The sequence below is a fragment of the Equus caballus genome, chromosome 8 (genome assembly GCF_041296265.1).
Source record: "Equus caballus isolate H_3958 breed thoroughbred chromosome 8, TB-T2T, whole genome shotgun sequence".
In the NCBI taxonomy this organism is placed as follows: Eukaryota; Metazoa; Chordata; class Mammalia; order Perissodactyla; family Equidae; genus Equus; species Equus caballus.
In genome coordinates, this window is record NC_091691.1 from 88667493 (window position 1) to 88678233 (window position 10741).

Below are 10741 nucleotides of genomic sequence, written 5' to 3' on the forward strand. Positions count from 1 at the left end.
TGATCTCTGAAAAAAGAATTCATCACTGTTATTATTATTTTTCATGCTCAAATTGCCTTATTTTTGTCCAGTGGGAGCTTTTTCAGATTGGTTTCTGTGTCCTTTTGACATAACCCTAGTAGTCTTTGATGGCCTTTTTGCTTTCTGGTGCGACAATATGTTCCAGACTCATCTTATATATTTCCTTCCTCAGACATAGAAAAAATTATTTTTTCAAGGAGCACTAGTCCTCTCTAGAGGCAAAAGTTTTAGAAGTTACTATAGGAGAATATCTTTCTGACTTTGAGATAGAAAAGATTTCCTTAAAAAGACACAAAATACTGAGCATGTAAGAATGTATAGACAGACATAACAGCATCAAAAGACATCTTAAACAAATTCAAAAAATAGCAAACTAGAATATTTTTGCAACATATATAGTTGAAAATATGTATAAAGAACTCCAATAAGTCAATAAGAGAAAGACAAATAACAAAGCAAAAAATGCCTCCCCAAACTCTTCCCCACAAAAAACATTTCAAGTAAGCATTTCACAGAAGAGGAAATCCACATAATCATAGAATTACGGAAGGATGTTCAATATCTTTGGCAATCAGGGAAATGCAGATTATGACACACCATTTTATACATGCCAGGTTGCCAAAAATTCAGAAACTGAACAATATCAAGTACTGGAGAGGTGTGCATTGGGGATATCTTTGCATATCGTTGATGGGAATATGTGTTAGAAAACCACATCAGAAGACAAAAACTGGAAACAACTTAAATATATATTAACAGGAGAACGGATAAATAAATTGTGTTGCTTTAATTCATTCAACGGAGTAGCAATGACAAAATGAATTATACTGACAAGAAACAATGTGGCTGAATTTTAGAAACACACTGTAGAAGGGGAAAAACCAAGATCCAGAAGACTTGATAGAATATGTAAAATTTTTGTAAATAATTTGGCATTGTTTTGTATATACCCAAGAAACTCTTGCATTTCCTGTGTATGTGTGCAGAGCTGGAGTCAGTAAACTACAGCGCATGGCCCACCACCTGTTATTGTAAGTAAAATTGTATTCAGACACAGCCATACCCACTTGTTTGTGACTGCTTTCCCACCACAACAAGAGTTGAATAGTGATGACAGAGACCATACAGCCCGCAAAGGCTGGAACATTTACTCTCTGGCCTTTTACCAAACAAATTTGCTGACCCCAGCTCTAGAATATGTATAAGATAATGCCAAATTTTTATGAAGCTCACCCACAAGCAAAAGTAAACAATATGTTATTTGGTCATACTTTCATGTGATAAAGATATAAAAACAAAACTAGAGAATGATGAATATAAATTCAGAATAGTGTTTAATTTGGGTAGGGATTGGAAGACAGAGAATCAAACTGGAAGGAATCCATAGTAAATGGAAGTTAATAGTAATATTCCCTTCCATGCATTAAATATTATATTACAAATATAACAAAAAATAAATTGGGGCTGGTCTGGTGGCACAGCGGTTAAGTGTGCGTGTTCCGCTTTGGCGGCCCGGGGTTTGCGGGTTCGAATCCCGGGTGCGGACATGGCACCACTTGGCAAAGCCATGCTGTGGTAGGTGTCCCACATATAAAGTAGAGGAAGACGGGCATGGATGTTAGGCCAGGGTCAGTCTTCCTCAGTGAAAAGAGGAGGATTGGCAGCAGTTAGCTCAGGGCTAATCTTCCTCAAATAAATAAATAAATAGATAAATAAATAAATAAATAAAATTAAAAAGACAAAAAGAAATAATTCAAGAAAATTTCTCAAGATGAATGACATAAGCTTCCAGGTTAAAAGGGCCTACTGTGTACCAATAACCTAGATAGAGGTAAGCCACCTCAAGGCACATTATCGTGACTTTTCAGGACATTGGAGACAGAAGACTATAAGCTTCCAGAGATCAAAATTAAAGTCATATACAAAAGATCAGAAATTAGAGTGACATTGGACATTTTAATAGCAAGACTAAAAGCTAGACTATGATAGAAAACACCTTCAATTTTGGAGGGAAAATATTTTTTTAATCTGGAATTCTATACATCACCAAACTACCAATTTAGTAGAGGGGAGAGAAGAGGCATTTTCAGACGTTTGCGATTTCTTATCCTCATGTCTGTTTTCTCACGTAGCCAGTGGAGCACGTGCTCCACAAAAGTGAGTCAGTGAACCACGAAGAGGACGATAGAGGATGTAGGAAAAAGAGAACCCAATCCTGGAGAGATGTAGAAGGAATCTTCAGGATTTTAAGGCATCACAAGAAGATAGACCTTCAGAGGCCGAGAGAGCAACCCGTTTACTGTGGAGCAAGTCAGAGGCTCCAAGTGTCATTATTTGAAGAAAATGAAATTGATTAGATACTTCAAGTGTTTGAATGCATTAAAATAAGATTTGTTCAGCTAGGAGAGGCTTTTGTGTTTGAGTTAGTAAGTATATATAAAAATAAATTTAAAAAATGAGATAATTGATAATGGTAGGAAAACAAAATGTGCGAAGAGTGCAATTCTAGAATATGACCCAGCTGTGAATTCCATGCACATAGTTACAATAATGTAAACAATTACTGATGTAATCAATAAAATCAAAACTAATATCAGAAACAGCAGGATGGGAAATGTACCTGTGTTTATCTCTAAAGACCATGTTTACCTTGATACTTCTTAAACAGTTTTAGGAGAGGTATGGAGGTAAATGCCAAAAGAATTAGCTAAAAGAGTTAAGAATAATTGCCTTTAAAGAGTGGGAAACATGAGAAAAAAGTTATATTCATGTATGGTTTTAATTAAAAATTTTAAAAGAAATACCAAGTGTTGGAGAGGATGTGGAGAAAAGGGAACACTTATACGCAGCTGATGGGAATGTAAACTTGTGCAGCTACTATGGAAAACAGTACAGAGAGTCCTCAAAAAATTAAAAATAGGAATACCATATTGTCCAGCTATTCTACTTCTGGGTATTCATCCAAAGAACATGAAAACACTAACTAAAAAAGATATATGCACCCCTATGTTCATTTCAGCATTATTCACAATAGCTAAGATGTGGAAGCAACCTAAGTGCCCATCAACAGATGAATGGATAAAGAAGATATGGTATATATACACAATGGAATACTACTCAGCCATAAAAAGAGATGAAATAGTGCCATTTGCAACAACATGGCTGGACCTGAAGGATATTATGCTAAGTGAAATAAGTCAGACAGAGAAGGATAAATACCGTATGATTTCACGCATATGTGAAAGATAAACAAACACATAGATATGGCGAACAGATTGGTGGTTACCAGAGGGGAAGTGGGTGGAGGGAGGGCGAAAGGGGAAAATGGGCACATTTGTATGGTGATAGATGGAAATTAGACTTTGGGAGGTGAACATGGTACAGTCTATACAGAAGCTGAAATATAGTGATGAACACCTGATATTTACCCAATGTTATAAGTCAATGTGACTTCAATAAAATAGTAATCAATAATAAAATAAATTACAAAAATTACACTGTAAACCAAAACCTGATGTATTAAATATGATTGTCTTCTCCAAATCTAATGAACCGAAAAACAAAATATAGCAGTATCTGGAGTTGGGCCTTCCTTAACAGAAATTGGTTAAACAAGTTAGCTTGAACTCCTGAGGCTGTGATGCTCTTTTGTAATCTCTTTAGTACATGATGCAATCTTTCAATCCATGTGAAGTTGTTCCTCCAGAAATGAGGGCTGTTTGGCAGTTAGAGAGAGAAAAAAAAGAGCAGCCTCTGATATTCAGAAGCTGGTGTGACACTTACAGCCAGGTCCTCTTATTCTCATATCAGATGTAAACCATGTCACAGAATATCAACCTCAGACAAGTTACTCTGAGACCATGATAAAACGAGACAAAATAAAGCCATTTGTCCAAGCAAAGACAAAAGTGAGGTCTCCTTACCCCCCATAAAATACCAATTACCTCCATCCTCACCCAAAAATGATTGGCTGCTATGTCTTTATTCTTTACAGTTTTATCCTCTTTTGAGTCTCTCATCCCTATAGATGAGATTTATTGGGATACTAATCAAAGAATTACTCCAGCTTTCTGAACGCATCCAGCGTAGAGTATACCCCAGCCATAAATGGGGGTGGGATGTTTGATAATGCTTTGTCAGAGGAAACATGGCTGAAGAGGATCCAATTTAGTGCATGTAGTGAGGACTTACCATTTGCTAATTACATTGCTACCACTGGAGAAGTCAAGAGCTCCCCACTGTCTCTGTCCTTGAGGTCCTAACAGCTCCTTAAACAATCACAGAAACATAGAATCACACATTTCAGAACTGGAGAGAGCATGAAAAGTATTGTCAGTGGAAGGAGCACTGACCTAAACCACTTGGGTTTAGTTTAATCCTTCACCTTTCATTAACAATGAGCAAATCCCTGACTACTCTATTCTTCCATTTCCTCAACTGTAAAACAATGATTTATCCTACTCAAGCAATCATTGGAAATATTAAGATAATGTAAATTAAAGTATTTTATAAATTATATGGGGTCATTACAATGTAAAGAAAGGGGAGCCCAAAGAAGTTAAGTGACCCATCCAAGATCATGCATCTATATCTTATACTAGTCTAACACTCAAATGGAGATATTACCAACAGTACTTCAATAGTAATAACAATAATATTGAGTGCTTATTATGATTAAACATTCTGCCTAACACTTCACTTTCATTATTCCATTTATAACAACAATACTTTAGTTTTGCATATATAGCATATGACTCTTTCAAATCACTCCTTCTTCATAATTTTATCCAGAGCTGTTGGAACTCATTAGCACAATCATATTTTAAATGACTATATCAGAAATTTTGAAAATGCAGAGGACGTATTTATCTTTCCACGCTAATATGATAAGAAGAAAGATGATCTTCAAGATTATATGCAACATAATTTCCATAAGAGTCACAGATACAGGCTAAGAAGCCATAACTTTTCATTAGAAAAGTGTGATTGATCAAAGCTTCTTCCTTGATGATGAAGTCTTCCAAAAAATTTTTGAAATGGACTTTATGTGCTCATGTTCAGGCAAACAGGAATTTGGTGTGGAGTAAGAATGTTTAAATATTTGTAAACTCTAAGAGATGGCCACAAGGATATACATACCTGAGTGCTGTAGAGAAGTCTAGAACTTTCCTTCAGTAAATGGTATGGATTCATTCCATATCTCTCCATGTATTTGGGTTTCTTAGCACTGCTTGATGACACGTGAGTTTAATACAATATGTAGCCATTTCTGACAAGTCAGAGAGCCATTGAACACTAAGAAGTCACTACTACAGAAAAGTTAAGTTACTGTAGTCAGTACTCTACCCTGCCAGTGTGTGAAAAGAGGGAGCAGCATTTTCATATTAAGGCAACAAACATATGGGCGCAAATATTGAAATCACCAAGAAATATGGTTGAAATACTGTATGGAAGGGTGATAACAGCAAAAATCATTGAGAAATAATATAATTTGGGGGATATTAATTCCTTTGACTCAGAGTTCAAATAAGTAAGCACTTCAAAGGGATAGATTAAGTATCTAGAAAGAAACGTCAGGGAAAAAAGAAAGTCATCACAAGTCCTGACCTGATGGAAATACGAGATGTTCTGAACTTTGTACAATCTCATCAGCCTATTCATTTCAATGTCTAATACATAGATCATCTAAATTATTCCTTTCTCTGGAGCCAATATTCTTGCCAACCCTATGTACAGCCACGTGGTGCTTAACAATGGGAACACGTTCTCAGAGATGCGTCATTGGGCAATTTCGCCATTGTGTGAACATCACAGAGTGTACTTACACAAACCTAGATGGTATAGCCTACCACATACCTAGGCTACATGGTACTAATCTTATGGGACCAACGTCATATATGTGGTTCGTCATTGACTGAAACGTTGTCATGTGGCATATGACTGTAATTTATTACCTGGTACGTTGTGCTGAGTGGCATCTTCCTAAGTTTTTTCCATTAAAAGTTTTATTCATTTCTGTGTGTAATCAAGTTTTCAATAAAAATCTTCGAAAATTGAGGCAGATGAAGCAGGTTTCTTCCCTGTGAGTCCTCCTCCAGTGGCCTTAACCTCTACCATCTTCTCTTAGCTCTCTGCCTCCTTCCTCAGTAATTGATACTTGCTCACTGCTTAGAACTCCTATGATGCCTTCATCCAAACCCTGGCAAAAGGAGATATTTCCCCTTCCACAGGCCTGATCTCCTCTGTGCCTATTGCAGCTAGCTAAGATCGTGATTTCTGTTCCTTTGCCTATGGAGTCGTACCCCAGCAGCTGCCCCTGAAGCTCCCCCAGCTCCTAGACCCAGAATGCCAACATTCACCTCAAATCTAGTTCATGGGACCCCAAACTGCACCTTGTCCTGGAAGATAAAGTTTTCTATCCTCATAGTGAAGGGGGAAGAGAAGGAAGGTCACACTTTGAGGCTAGCTCAGTAGTGATAGGGAGGATCAAATTTGGGATACAAAAGTTTGTTTTCAGTTTAGTTAAAAAAAAAAAGAAGTAGGCATCCCCAGTGAGCATATACTATACTAAAGGTAAAAAATGAGATACACAATTTCAGCCCTCAAGAGCTTTACTGGGGGAAAAATATGTAAAAATAAAACTTTAATACAGTTTTCTAAGTACAGTAACAGAGGTAAAATAGATAGTAATTATTAATGCTAACAATTTTGAGTAGCTACTATGTGTCAAATATTATGATAAAGACTTACCTAGAGTCTTTAATACAATGTGATTGAAGAGGAAGGCAGGGGCCAGATCGCGGATGGTCTTGGACTCAAGTGAACCCAATTAGGACTTTATCCTGTAATTAATCAGGACTTGAAGAATTTTGAAAAGAGTCACAGCTGGGTCAGATTTACACTGCAAATAGATTAAGCTTATGGTGTAAGGGATAAGACACTAGAGATAGAGATTGGTCTCTGTCTCAGAGCCAGGGCAATAGTTTTAGAGAAAAAAAGAGGAGCACACTGACTCAAAAAGTATTTCAAAACTAAACTTAGTGGGACTTGTTAAATGATAGATCTGAAAGTAGATAAAAAGAAGAGTCAGGACGTTGCTTTGATTTTGGCTTGGACGACTAGTAGACAGATGGGAAGTAGACGGGGAGAAACAGGTCTGAGAGAATGACGGGGAGATGATGTGTTCAGTTTGGGACATGCTGAAACTGGAGTGGCCACTGGCAGTTAAGCGGAGATGTCCACTAGGAGGCTGGATTTGGCAATCTCAAGATCAGGAAGAGTTCAAGGCTGGAGAAAGAGTAGTAGGAGCCTTTGTTATCTCCTTTCCCTTCCTGCTCCCCAATCACCCACGCATCCCATTTATATTCCCACATTCCTGTCCATGCATTCCAAGGATTATGACTAGGTAACAGGGGAAGAACTGAGCAATGATTTCCTCTCCCTCGTCCTCATATTTACACAAGTCTAACTAAGGCTGTCATGATTTGAAGACGATGTAAATTCTCTGGTCCACTCCTGTGATAAAATGCGTCACTGTCTCAGTCTATCTAACTTTCTTTGACATTCTCTTCCTAGAAATTAAGGGATTCTCCCAGTCATTTTACCTGGGACCAAATCTGAAGTCTGTGTGTGAATCATGCATTTATTTTAGTAGTAAGTATTGATTGGTCTCTGGCCTTTTATCTACTCTTGATACAGAAATCCATAAGAAGATAAACAAAAGTAACTGACATTTGGACTTGGAATGCATTCTATGATAATGTGGCTTTACATTTTACCTTCTAAGTATGTTTTATGAAAGCTAACAGTGAAATTTGTTACTTTTTACTAGGCATACAGCATTGGCTGAGATGTACTAGGAATATGCTAGATAAGAGAGACATTAAATTAAGACTTGTTAAGTAGTATAGTAATCCATTTATCCCTAAATAATCCACAAGGATAAGAGAGAGTTGAATGATGCGTGTAATTGTAATTATGTCATTAGATCCTTGAAGGAAACGTATCATTATAAGCATAAGTTTTACCTGGTGTATATGAGGATTGAATTCATGATTCACAATGCATTCTGAAGCTGCTCTGAAAATGCAGTCTCTCTTTGCATGCTTTTGGCATGACAAGGTTTAGGAAGGTTATTGGCTTTTTCAAAGAGCTGAATCACACAACACTGGATATTTGTTCCCACAGTCTACCAACCATGGCATCTATGTTGGGGTTATCACTTGGCAACAAGATAAATACTCTGACTGAGGTGTTACACTCCCTAACAAAGCTTGCTTCATGTGTAAACTTTCTCACACTCAATGGATGGCCCTGGGCAATATCTTAAATTAGGCGAGGTTTGCTTTCTGTTGCTCTGGATTCTGGACCATTCCTCTTTGTGGCTTAGGCCCACTCTCATTCAAAGCCTTCTCACTCTTCTGCTTATCCTCTTTACACACCCTGAAACTGCTTCTCTCACCACTCTCCCCCTACTCCCTCAAAATCTCCTCTGCAGGAACTTAGATACACGTATTATTTCTCCTAGAGCCATTAACATGCTAAGTTTTATTGCTAATTGTAGAAGGAGGTGTTTATTCTCTGATAAAGATATTTCGAGAAGCTTATATTGGAGAATGATTGAATGAAGGTGACGCCAAATTCACATCATAGAGGTGACCACCTTCACATATATTTGGTTCTGCTCATGGCAGCAGCTCCTTAAGTTTCTAGAGTGAACGATGCTGTCTGAATACTTAGGCAAAATAGTATTAATGATCTTTGCTATAAAAACGGTGTTTAATATATTTAACTGAAGGTCATTAATAAAATAAGATTATTATATGCAATTTTATGTCAAAATGGGACTTTCTTTTTGACCTACAATCATATCAAGCTTTGGAAAATTTCAGTGCTGACATTTCAGCATTCAGTGCTGATGTAGAGATGATACATTTTTCTAATTTGTATATGTAGCATCTTCCAGTAAATCACATGTAAAGGAATTATGGAAGTGCCAGTGGTTGCTCATTCAAAGTGGAGAGGAGAATAGAAACACTGCAACGTGCTGAGCATGAGTAAGTCATTTAGCAAACACTTAGTGAGCACGCAATATGAGCCAAGTGCCTGTCCTAGTCATTGGGAAAGACCATCATGGTTGTGGACCTCCACGTGGTACTTATCATCTAGCAGCAAGATAGACAGTGCATAGTTAACTCTTTAGTCAGGCTATTCGATCACAGTTGGATAGGTGTTTCAAAGAAAAAGCACAGTGTATGCAATCTCCAAATTATAATATTAGAACTTTATTCATAAAGTTGTTTTCTTATTCTGTGTATTATTTCTCCTTTGTACACAATTCATTGTAGTGCCACTGGGAAGAAAAGAAACACCTCAGGATACTTTGATAATATATTTCTGATTTTAAAAGTAATGTATATCTATTAGGGAAAATGTGGGAAATTTTTTAAAGTATAAAAAAAACAAATGACAAGCATTTATAACGTTACCACACAGAGACACTCACTGTTCACATTTTGACATATTTCCTTCAACATATTTCTGCACATATTTTATTTACACTGTATATATAATCTTATATCCTTTTTTTAAAATTATGATTATCTCATACACTTTTTCCTAGAAGATAGGAAAATGAAAAAGTGACAGACTTTCTGTCTCACTGCTCTCAGCTTCTGTGGAAGTGGTCTATCCCATGACTGATACACGTATGATGTCGGGTAATTTGAAAGATCTTGATATTATCTATTTTATAAAGGTAAGGGGCACTTTGCAGTATCTGTGCTCTTTCATCTTGTCGACCTGCTGACTGGGTTACTGCAATGGTCTCCTAAGAGGTGACTCATCCTTTGGGTTCTTTGTCTTTCAGAATTTCCAGATTTTTCTTCTTGAAACACCACTTTTTACAAGTCACTTCCATTCGAGTCTCTAGAATTTGTAGTAGGCTGCCTTTAGTTTAGATCTTAACTCAGTCTGCAGTCAGAGGACCCTCTGTAAGATACCGTCCCTCTTTCTTACTCTTCCTCCCTTATGAGACCTCAGACAGCCACTCAATGATCTTTTCTTTTCACTTCTATAATTTCAGTGCCTCCCCTTTCAACTTTCAGTTTTTCTCATTTACCTTGACCCTTTCCTTGAGACCCTAACACACATTTATCAATCCTTTCCCCTCCTTCCTATGAGACTTCCTACCCTCGGCACAACTCAATTTGGCTCTTAATCATATATTGCCTGTTACAACTTTCTCCAGTTGTTTGGTATGTGAACGTTTTGTCTTCCTATATTGAGCTCATAAAATTGCTCTAATCTAGGCAGAAAGGCAACACCTGGCCACCAACAATCACTCTGTCATACTAGCTAACACTTGGAGAACTCACTATAAGAAAGATAATATGCTAAGTACTTGACAGATATTACCTCATCTGTTCTTCACAAAAGTTTGTGTCATTTAGGAATGCTTTTGGCTGAAAATTACAGAGGACCCAAGGTGTCTAACAATGCCTAAACAATAGAGACTTATTTATTATCTCATGTAACAATAACAACAAGAACAAAAACTGGAGGTGAGTGGTTTCCAGCACTGGTTTAGGATCTTTCTGATGTCTGGGCTCTGGTTTGGCATTTCTGAAAATCTCTTACTCTCCCTCTGTCATTGCCATATGGTTGCATCACATCCTCACACAACCATGTTCCTGAGTAGGAGGAGATGGTGTCAAATAAG